The sequence below is a fragment of the Syzygium oleosum genome, unplaced genomic scaffold, assembly GCF_021117445.2.
Source record: "Syzygium oleosum isolate NSW1041296 unplaced genomic scaffold, Sole_v2.1 Sole_v2.19, whole genome shotgun sequence".
Taxonomy (NCBI): domain Eukaryota; kingdom Viridiplantae; phylum Streptophyta; class Magnoliopsida; order Myrtales; family Myrtaceae; genus Syzygium; species Syzygium oleosum.
In genome coordinates, this window is record NW_026607503.1 from 4,278,430 (window position 1) to 4,288,962 (window position 10,533).

A 10,533-nucleotide genomic window follows, 5' to 3' on the forward strand; every position below is an offset into this window, starting at 1 on the left:
AATGTTATTTTTGGTACATGCATAATTATATGTTTGATCTGATGTCAATACATAACATATATCTTGTTATGACATGGTGAATGTTTGTATATGATATGGGCTCTAGCCATTGGCTATTCTGCTCTTCAAATTGATATTCCCATTGTTAGGGATGCCTCATTTACCGAGGCATGGCTAAAGGCTATTTGTTTCCCACTCTCTGGGATGCCTCGCTGTGATATAATTAACGCACTTAATATTCCGCTGTATTAGAAAGATATAGTGATGTTAACTGGATCTCATATTCAGATAAGACAAAATCCACTAATTGAGATGTGTTTAACTTTGTGGAGGTGTTGTAAATTGGAAATTAGCCAATAAAAAATTGTGAGGAAATGACAATCCTGCTAAATCAAAAGTCGACTTAGTTGGAAGAAGATGATTTGATGACATAATTGTTACGGTCATTCCCAAGTCAATATTGTGGCCAAGTGAAAGAATGGGTGGTAAACTCAGCTTTGGTAAATTAGGCTGAGTAGCTAAGAAAATTCTTAGCAGACATTCTTTTGTGAATGAAATCAACATATTCCGTGTTTGTGCATTGTGATTGCAAAGTGGCAATAACCATTGCAAAGAGTGGAGCTTTCATTGGTAAAAAGAGACACATTCAATTGAGACTTGATGTAGTACAGTAGCTGCATAAACATGGAATTATGTCTATCGATTATGTAAAGGCATAAGCGACTTTGGCTGATCCTCAGACTCTACATCGAGAGGAATGGGACAAGCCAGTTGAAAAAAATCAACAGTGATGATAACCCAATCTATGTGATTGGCGATTTAATGAATTAGGTTCATATGGGTAATAACAAGCCATTTGTTGATCTAGTGATGTACTATTAAAAATTTATTTCCCCCCTAAGGTAAGAATAATGCTAGATTGCAATGAAAAAGAGGCTAAGCCGAGCTCTTAATGAATTCCATAATCATTATTGGTAGTGTATTAAATTACAAAATACACTTGATGCAATCATCTATATAAATGTGGAGTGGGGCCACTCCTATGAGAATTCTGGCAAAATCTCTAGAGTACTTATGAATAAGCCGGGCACACACATGGTCTATTAGCACAAAACCGTGTTGACCAACAAAGTTTGTGGGAATGTAATGTGAATGGTGAAAATTATAATTCACACAAGAAATTTTTGGTTCATAGAAGTTTCAAATTTCACTAATGATTTTGTGAATTATATTTCATTCTTTCTAGATTTGGTTCAAAGCCTAACAAGCACCGGTCACGATGCGTTACATTCAATTGAGTTTAACCTGCATTTGTTTTTCTTTTCTTTTCTTTTCAAAAATATTTGAAATATGTGGAGATTGTTGGATATTGCAACTATTTTGAATTATTCAAAACAATTGTTTTGTAACGATTTTAATGGAAAGTATGACCGCAATATTGTAACGTTTGATTTGATTTATTTCTTTATTAACTCTCTCATTTATTTTTCTAGGGATAAGTGCATTTGAAGTCTTAAAACTTATCACGGAAGTGCAATATAGTCCTAAAACTTTTAAAAAGTGCAATGTAGTCCTAAAACTTTTAAAAAGTGCAATAAAATTCTAAAACTTATCACGAAAGTGCATTTTAGTCCTAAAACTTTTAAAAAGTGCAATCAAGTTCTAAAACTTGTCAAATTGATCCAATCAAGTCCTTTCGTTGATTGCATTTTTTGATAGATTTAGGGTTTAATTGCACTTTCGTGATAAGTTTTAATACTTTATTGCACTTTTTGAAAGTTTTATGATTTGATTGCACTTTTGCGACAAGTTTTAAGATTTTTAGTGCACTTACTCCATTTGTCTTATAGAGAATTCTCAAATCACAATAAAAATCTACAAAAAACAAGAAATTCTATCTCTCTTTTCTATTTATTTGCTGGGTTTTACATATAATGATGTTGTTCTTGTTCCCTCGATTATTCTGTACGGAGTAAAGAGGAAGATCTGTTATATCTTGGGAGAATAGTCACTAGAGTCTATCGCATCGAGTTTCATACTTCAAGGGACGGAATTATCTTTAATGACAGTGCTTGCACGTCTCAGGTATTTATTCTATTTTTTCATTTATTTCAATAGATTTGCAACGATTCTTATTTTTCATAATTTCAACTCTCTTCCCAAGTTGCAGATTTTGGAGCATGAAATCTGTAATTCTTGCTTGTTAGCTCATGTTGCGGAGTCAAGGAACTAAGTTTGCCATCCAAGTAAAAATATTTGAGAGGCCTAACACACCCTTCGTGTCTGAGCAAGCAATCGCCTGGAAATGAAATTTTTTATTAGATGAAAATTGCTACTTGAAATTGTTACCGAGTCAATCAAATGCAGATACCTTATGTACAATCCAAACAACTTGATGATGACAATGTTGATTTGTAATTTCAGTCCAATCGTTCTCCGGGATGAAGCCTGTGTTACTTCCATTTCATTGCAGAGGTCTTTGTTATGGGCCGGTAGTTCTTTGGCGGCGGAATAGCTTGTGCGGTACCTAACAGGTTGATAAGACCCTAGGCCAGCCTTTATTTTATAGTTGTTCTTAAGAATAGTGCGGTGAATAACATCCTCGTATCGGATCGTACCACGTCTAGTTTAGCTCAGGTATCTAGTTCCTCAAGCGAGACACGTAGAACACTTTACGCATAACAACTGGTTTCAGTCTGCTATGGCCTCATTAAGAGAGCGGCATTAGCTCCTGACCAGTTTATGCACAGAAGGCCAACCCCACCTTTAGAGCTGCTAAGGGTATATTTATTCTAACCTATAACTCTTAGCACAAACCACCCTGATGCCACTCTTACGAACCAGTTGTATCATCCTCTTTGTATCACTCACTCTTCACCACGACGCCACCAAGCTCCACTCACAAAGATACGAGAGTATAGGAGAATCATGGTCTGTGACCTCTCTCTCTCTCTCTCTCTCTCTCTCTCTCTCTCTCTCTCTCTCTCTCTCTCCAACGTTTTATCCTCCAAACAAAAGACAAGATGAAAATGTTAAGAAAATTGAAGGCGTAGAGTAGGGTTGAGTTTCCAAAAGAAGAAGATTTAGGTTCCTTTTGTTTCACGAAATACATTTTTCTCATTTTCCGGCATTTGGATCGCTTAAGAAAATAAGTCAACGGGAAACTAATGCTTAAATTCAAGAAAATGATTTCCTTTTCAAAAAATCCAAAATATTTTCCAAAATATAACTAAATATCGGCGCTTGGACCGGAACTCTGTGCTTGGGCTTGGGAACCTTTCTCGGGCCCTGGGCAATGGGGTTGGGACTAGAGGTTAGGTTTGGGTCTACCAGGGTCCACAAGGGCAAGCTCGGATCCATCGAGGCATGACCGAGGACCTTGTGCCCATGCTCGAGACTGTAGTGCACGGGTCTTCAGCACCCAAGCCCGAGTCCATTAAGGCCAAGCCTGCGACTCTTGTGCTTGAGACCCTGGTGCACTGGCCTGGGTCCATCTAGGTGGTGCCGGGACCTCGGCCACTGCGCTTGAGTCTACTAAGGCTGGGCCTAGGACACTAGTGCTAGTGTCCATGCTCGGTATGTTGGGCTTGGGTCCCTGATGCTCGTGCCTAGGTCTAGCGAGGCCAGGCCCCGAACCCTAGGTCCATTGAGGCCCCTAAACCCCAGGTCCGTTGAGGCTGGCCCCAAATCCCAATCCCCAGCACTAAGACCAGAGTCCATTGAGGCGGTGCTTGAGACCCTGACAACCGTGCTTGAGTCCATCGAGACTAGGCTTGGGTCTTGGTGTCCGCGCTAGGGTCCATTAAGGCTAGGCTCGAGACCCCAGTGTCGGTGCTTATGACGCCAGGCCGCGGGTCCATTGAGGCCAGGCCTGGGACCTCGGCATAGGCTCGGGACCTCGGCCCAAGCTCGAGATCCTAGCGCTTGGGATCGGATCCCTGGCACCCACACACGAGACCACAAAGGCCAAGCTTGGGATCCCTATGCTCGTGCTCGGAAAACATTTTCTTGAAATGTCACATTTTGTTTTAGTGTGAATGTAAGTATTATAAATTAGATGAAGTACAACGGCTTAGGGGCATCCCTTGGCATTACAAATAGTGCTAATAATTCAAAAAGATGGAGGTAGGAAGTCTCCATATAATAGCCAATACAACATTTGTTTGGGAATGTCTAATTTTTTGGTAGAGCTCGCTCTACCTCTGACATTTTTATGTACCTTAGCCAAAACAACATGGAAGTCAGTTGACTTGTTTTGAAACCGTCTATTGTTACGCTCCATCCAAATACAATATATGGTTGCTAGAAAGAACAACTTGAGGAGTCTTGCTACCAAGTCTTTGCTCTTTGTTGCCCTAATCATCCATTGAAGTTCTTCATTCCATCCTCCTAAAGGGCGACTAATCCCATGTTGTGCTAGGATACAACGCCATATGCTGCTTGTCCACTCACACTAGAAGAACAAATGTGTTTTGTCTTTAATACCAGCCCTACAGAAATTACATCGGATATCAACTGAAGGCATCCATTGTGCGACGATTCCTGATGTAGGTAGTCTATCTTTGCAAACTAGCCAGCCAATAAAATTGTGTTTGCTGATGCCACTGGTCCGAATAAGGTTATACCACTCCACAGTTGGTCCCACATGTCTGAGTTCATCATATGTATCTTGGCAAGAGTACCTTGAGCTCAGGATAATCAACATTATAACGGGTCGCAGTTTAAGAAGACATCTCAAGCTCCAAGCCATATTACCCTTAATGTCGAGCTACATAATTGGGGTGCCTCTGCATTTGGTGTTGTGAACCCAAATACTCCAAAGGGAAGATGATAGACGATTGATGAGGTTCCATAGCATGCGGCCTAGCATACTTTGATCCAAATGTTCAGATTAGGCAATCCTAATCCTCCTTCCCTTTTAGGTGAGCAAACTACTTGCTATGCAACCTTGTGCGAGACATGATTTGCTGTATTATCAGACCATAAGAATTGTTTAATCCTCTTCTCAACCTCGTATATAGTGTGCTTTGGAAGTAGGAACATTTGCATCCAGTAGGTGCAGATGGAGATGAGGACTAATTTAGCTAATTGTAGACGCCCTGCATAACTGATATGCTTCATGCCCCAACTTTTAATTTTCTGCGAAACAAACGGAACCTTAACACAAGTTACATATTGAGGTCCACTAGAAGTTTGAAAATGTTGTGATCCTTTATAAACAGATGAAAGGCAGGATCCTATAGAAAACTACATAGAGTGACACCGGTCGAAAACACCATATAGCTCTCTTATGCTTTTGTTTTTTTGGGAAAATGACATGATAATTACAAGTGTCATAACTTTCATATAGAATGCGATAATTTTTTTTTTCAATCATTTGGGTGCCATAACTTATGTACAATGCTTATTTGAGTATCACAACTTTTTTTCTGATTACAAGTGTCATACTTTTTAATCGATCACTTAAGTGTTATAACTTTTTAAAAATGTTTACCACAAGTGCTACGACATATCGAATTTTAAGCACTTGGGTGAACGTTCTTAAAGGCTATGGTCCTCAATTGAACGTATTTTAGAAGTCATGGCACTCAAGTGATCGAAAAAAAAAAGGTTATGGTACTCAAGTGAACGTATCTTTTATACAACGTTCATTTGAGTACCATAACCTTTTTTTATACAATGTTCACTTGAGTACCATTTAACCTTATTCTTTTCATTGGTCATAAGGTGCAGCTCCAGTTCACATTTCACACTCTAAAGGCTATTTTGCAAGTCTCAAGGATAGCAGAAGACCCGATCCTGATGTTAATGAAGTGCTAAGCTCAGCTGTTCCGTGTTTCAAAATGCCTGAAATTGCACTCCCAAGCTATTCAACCATTAGCAAGTAATTTTTGGTTAGCGCCTTGCCGACGGTTGGAAATTCTGGAGATATCGGCCATTCCCCATCCCCCAAGAACTTGATCTCATGCCTCCATCATGGAATTGGAGATGAACAATTCGGTAGAGTAACCGGTAACATTGAAAGAATGCATTAAACAGGATATGGGATACCTTCCAGGTCGAAGCATCAAGGTTGTCGAAAACTTTGCGAGGGAACCAATATATTCTGGGGACAAGTGCTCTATTTGATTCCAACCCTCAACTGTGCCCGTCACTTGCACACTCTTAACACATGACAAAATTGTCTTCGTGAAACCCTTTTTTGCCTTTCGGTTTTATCTTTTTAACATTGTTATTTGTTTACGTTAAGGTTGGCGGAGGTGGGTTATTTTTACTTACATTGGTAACTTGAAATAACATAACTATTCAGCTTGAACTGTAACCACAGTCAATTAAACTGGATCAACAGCTTCTGAACAATTGCATGCTTGTGCCTGTTGCAATGCTCAACAGCTTCTGAACATTTGATGAAAATAAAACCCTTTTTTCCAAGACAAGTAAAAAGTATCCTGCTTTGGATTTTCATCAAATGTTATACTTGTTATTTGCCTTGGAAAAAAGAGTGTTGCTTGCATACATATACGCATAGACGCTCCTTTGAGATGCTTTGCTTGTTGTTTGCCTGGGAAATTAAATATTTGTTCTTTTGCTTGATTAGAACAGCTACTCGGGTACGGTTCAATATTTATTTTGATTGATTTAAAACCTGGATATAAACATTTGCAATTGATCTATTGTTGCTTTTGTTCAACGGGCAACTGGTCTTTTTAAACTCCATATTTTTGAAGTTTTTCCTTTTGTTAACCTTACTTTCAATTGAAGCAGAGTTAGGTCGAGTTTCGGGTCTAAGGTTCACTAGAATTCCCTCTGTGAAATATGAGGCGTGTTTTCCTTTTGGCTACTTGAATCCTTTGGCAGGGAATCTACGGTTGTATTGCCTACATAACTTTTTCATTTTCTGTAGATGCTCCAGTTCATCAGAAACCGAAAAAGAAACACTGGTTGTTTTAGTTTTGGAAGAAGTTGGTCGCTCAAGATGTTGCAACCTGCAGGAAAATAGGAACCAAATTTATACCGTCCATACACCTTACATGTTTTTTCTTGTTTTATATTTTCTACCAAATGCCCTTTCTCTTAGGCTCCGTTCGTTTGGCGGAAAATATTATCCTTTTGGAAAATATTTTCCCGGAAGTCATTTTCCTGGAAAATGTTTTCCAGGAACATAATTTTCCGGTGTTCGGCGACCAATATGAAAAAGTTTCGAACATATTTTTTGCCGGCAACCGGCGGCGGCGGCGGCGGGCGTTCGGCGGCCGGCGACCGGCGGCGATCAGCGGCGGCGGCGAGCGCGGCGCGACCGGCGGCCGACGGCGGCCGGCGACCGACGGCCAACGCCCGGCGTCCGGCGGCGGCGGCGGCAGCGACCGACGGTCAACGTCGAGCGTCGGCGGCGGCCGCGGCGCGGCGGTGGCCGGCGGACCGGCGGCGGCGGCCGGTTGTCGCGACCGACCGGCCGGCAGCGGCGGCGGCCGGCGACCTTAGTGAAGAAGAAGAAGAAGAAGCTCCGGAAAACGATTTCCGCTTTTGAAGAAGCGGAAGTCATTTTCCGTAGACTTAGGCTATTTTGTGAGGGGGGAAGGAAAATATTTTCCCACGGAAAACGTTTTCCGCCCCCCGAACACCGGAAAACCCGGAAAATATTTTCCGGGAGAATATTTTCCGCTAAACGAACGGAGCCTTAATTTTTTTTTAATCCGACCCTTTCTCTAATAATTGCTACTCAAGGCACTTTTTAATTACAATACGTACACTAAACGGTCTTTGCTTTTTATTAAAACACTTTAGGCTTAAGTTTTTTACATTTCCCCAAAGATTTTCCCCACAAGCCGAACCAAACGTACTCATAAAAAGTCGGGAATGCTAAAGCTAGTTCAAGGCTGCCTTGAGTTAAAAGACCTTTTAGAGATCACTTGGAAATGCTAGCATATTCCAAATGGGCTTCCCAAAATAATTGCCAAACACATTTGCATTTGCCAAGGGCCTTTAGAGATCAAAAGGGCTTTGCAATTCCCAAAGGAAGCCTAAGTCTCTTTGTCAGACTTCCGTTGATCATCGAATTTTGCACATTTAGCACCTGCTATTCACATGTGGCACAGAAGTTGACGACAAATTGTCCAAACACCCTTCGTACTTTGGTGTTTTTTACTTGGTGATCTCCTGTCCTTTCAATTTGGTGAAAATAGCTCACGGACTTTTAATATTCCACCAAGAGCCCCTTCCAATCATTTTGAAATGTGTTCATCACGTGAAAATTCAGATACGACATTTCATAGCCACCATGACACATAAGTTGGGAAAATTTCAATTTTCCAAAATGCCACCAGATGGAAAATGCTGCTTTGGATTTTCCTAATAATGAACCCACCTGAAAATGACTAAAATTGGGTATCGGTTGATTTGTAAAAGTGCACCTAGAAAATGAGAAGAACGATGGAACGCTTGAATTGCTTTAACTTCGATATTATAACCATTTCCTATTTATAGGCCTCAAACCAAATCGGAGAAAATCCCGTCTAAATCATGAGTTTAAACCCAAATCCCGAGCTACGTACATGACGTGTAAATGTGCTAGATATATAATTGATTTGTAGAAGGGATAAGAACACTAAAAGTTCCAAAAGTTTTACTTTTGTGCCAAAACTTTTTGTCCAATCACTTTAGTGCCACTTTAAATAAAAAACAGTCACTTAAGTGTAAACTCCGATTTGGGTTGCCAGAAATCCAACGTGATGATATTAATTTTCCTGACCGACATGGCTCGCTGGTATGCCCGGTCAGCATATATACCCATAAACGACATCGTTTATATGTTTCGCCTCAAATATAAACCCTAAACCGGACAATCAAGCATTTTCCCAAATTCACCAAATATAAACCCTGATTCTCAAAAGGAATGACAGCAAAAGTGGATTCCAAATGTCGAAGGAGAACCTCAGAATTGTCGAACAAGGAAGGAAGATCCAAGACCATTTTTAATCTTAATTCCCTCTTGATCACCTTCAATCCACCGTCCACCATCTCCAATCACCGTTAGCCATAGTCAAATCTTTATCGCCGGCCACCTCAAGCTCATTACAGCCAAAATAGAGAACAACAAAGCATATAAACGGATGTCACGAAGGAATCCTCTCTCGAGGGTTTTTGAAGTTTGATCGTCGGTGGTCGTTCTCCATCGCTCTCCGAACGTTGTTGCCACCTTCGATTGACGCCGTCCATTGCTTCCAAGTCTCGCCGGCCGTGCCCCTCTTCTCCCCTATTTTTCTGATTTGTGAGTGTTTGAAGTGCCTTGCGCTTGCTTGATCCTTCCTAGCAGGCCGTGCTTGATGTTTTGCTTCAAACCACATCATCTTTCTAACCTAAGATACTCAAGAACAAGGCTACCCTTCAAGATTGCTATTGACACCTATTTTTAATTTGCCCAAAATTAATTATACAAAATTTAGGAATTAATTTTCTTTAATTCTTAAAACAAAAAATATTTCTATTTAAATGCATTGCATATAGAAATTAGGTACATTTGCACTAATAGAGTCTATTATAGAGTTTAATTAAAAAAAAAAAAATTCGAGTCGGGCCGGGTCGGAGCTGGGTCGACCTGGCCCATTTCTTTTTTTCCTTTTTCCCCCCGGGCCCGGCCCTTTTTCCTTTTCTTTTTTTCCCTTCGCGCGGGCCCGGCCCGCTTTCCTTTTCTTTTCTTCTTCCCCCCCCCTGGGCCTGGGCCGGCCCGGCCCAGCCTTTCTCCTTCCTTCTCCCCCGTCGCTCTCGCTGCCCTGTTCGCCTCTGCTCACCGACGGCAGCGTGACGCACGGCGGCGCCGCTCCTCACCGTCGCTATCCGGCCAGAGCAGGGCCGGATGAGCACGCCGACGGGACTGGCATTAATTGCCAGTCCCGTCCTCCCCGTTTTCCCGGCTTCCCCTTATCTCCTCCTCCCTCTCAGCTCGCTATTCCTCTCTGCCCCGTCTTAGACCTGCTCCGCCCCTGCTCTGCACCGGCCTGCAAATGGCCACGAAAGTCGTGGCGTGGCGTAGGCCGGTGCAGGCCGTCGTCACGCCGACGCAGAGAGGCAGAGAGTGCTCGTCGTCGCCGGCTATAAATAGCCAGAGAGAGAGAGAGAGGTCCGGTCGGCCGTTTTGAGATATAGAGAGAAAAACAGAGAAAGGGGGAGACGGAGCGAAACAGAAGAAGCTGAGAGCTCTTCCGGCGGCCACCGCGCCTTAGCCATCCATCCCCGCCGCCAAGCCGACGGCGGCGAGAGAGAGAGAGAGAGAGAGAGAGAGAGAGAGAGAGAGAGAGAGAGAGAGAGAGAGAGAGAGAGAGAGAGAGAGAGAGAGAGAGAGAGAGAGAGAGAGCCCCCGGTCGGCGAAACAGTGAGAGAGAGAACAGAGAGAGAGTGAGAATAGAGAGAGAGAGAAAGAGCAAACCGAGTGTTCGTCGGAGCAAGAAGGAGAACCAAATGCGTCTTGTCGCCCACGGACCTGGAAGGCCACCCAGACGCGCCGTCGACCGGTGAGCCCCGGCCGAGAAGCCCCTT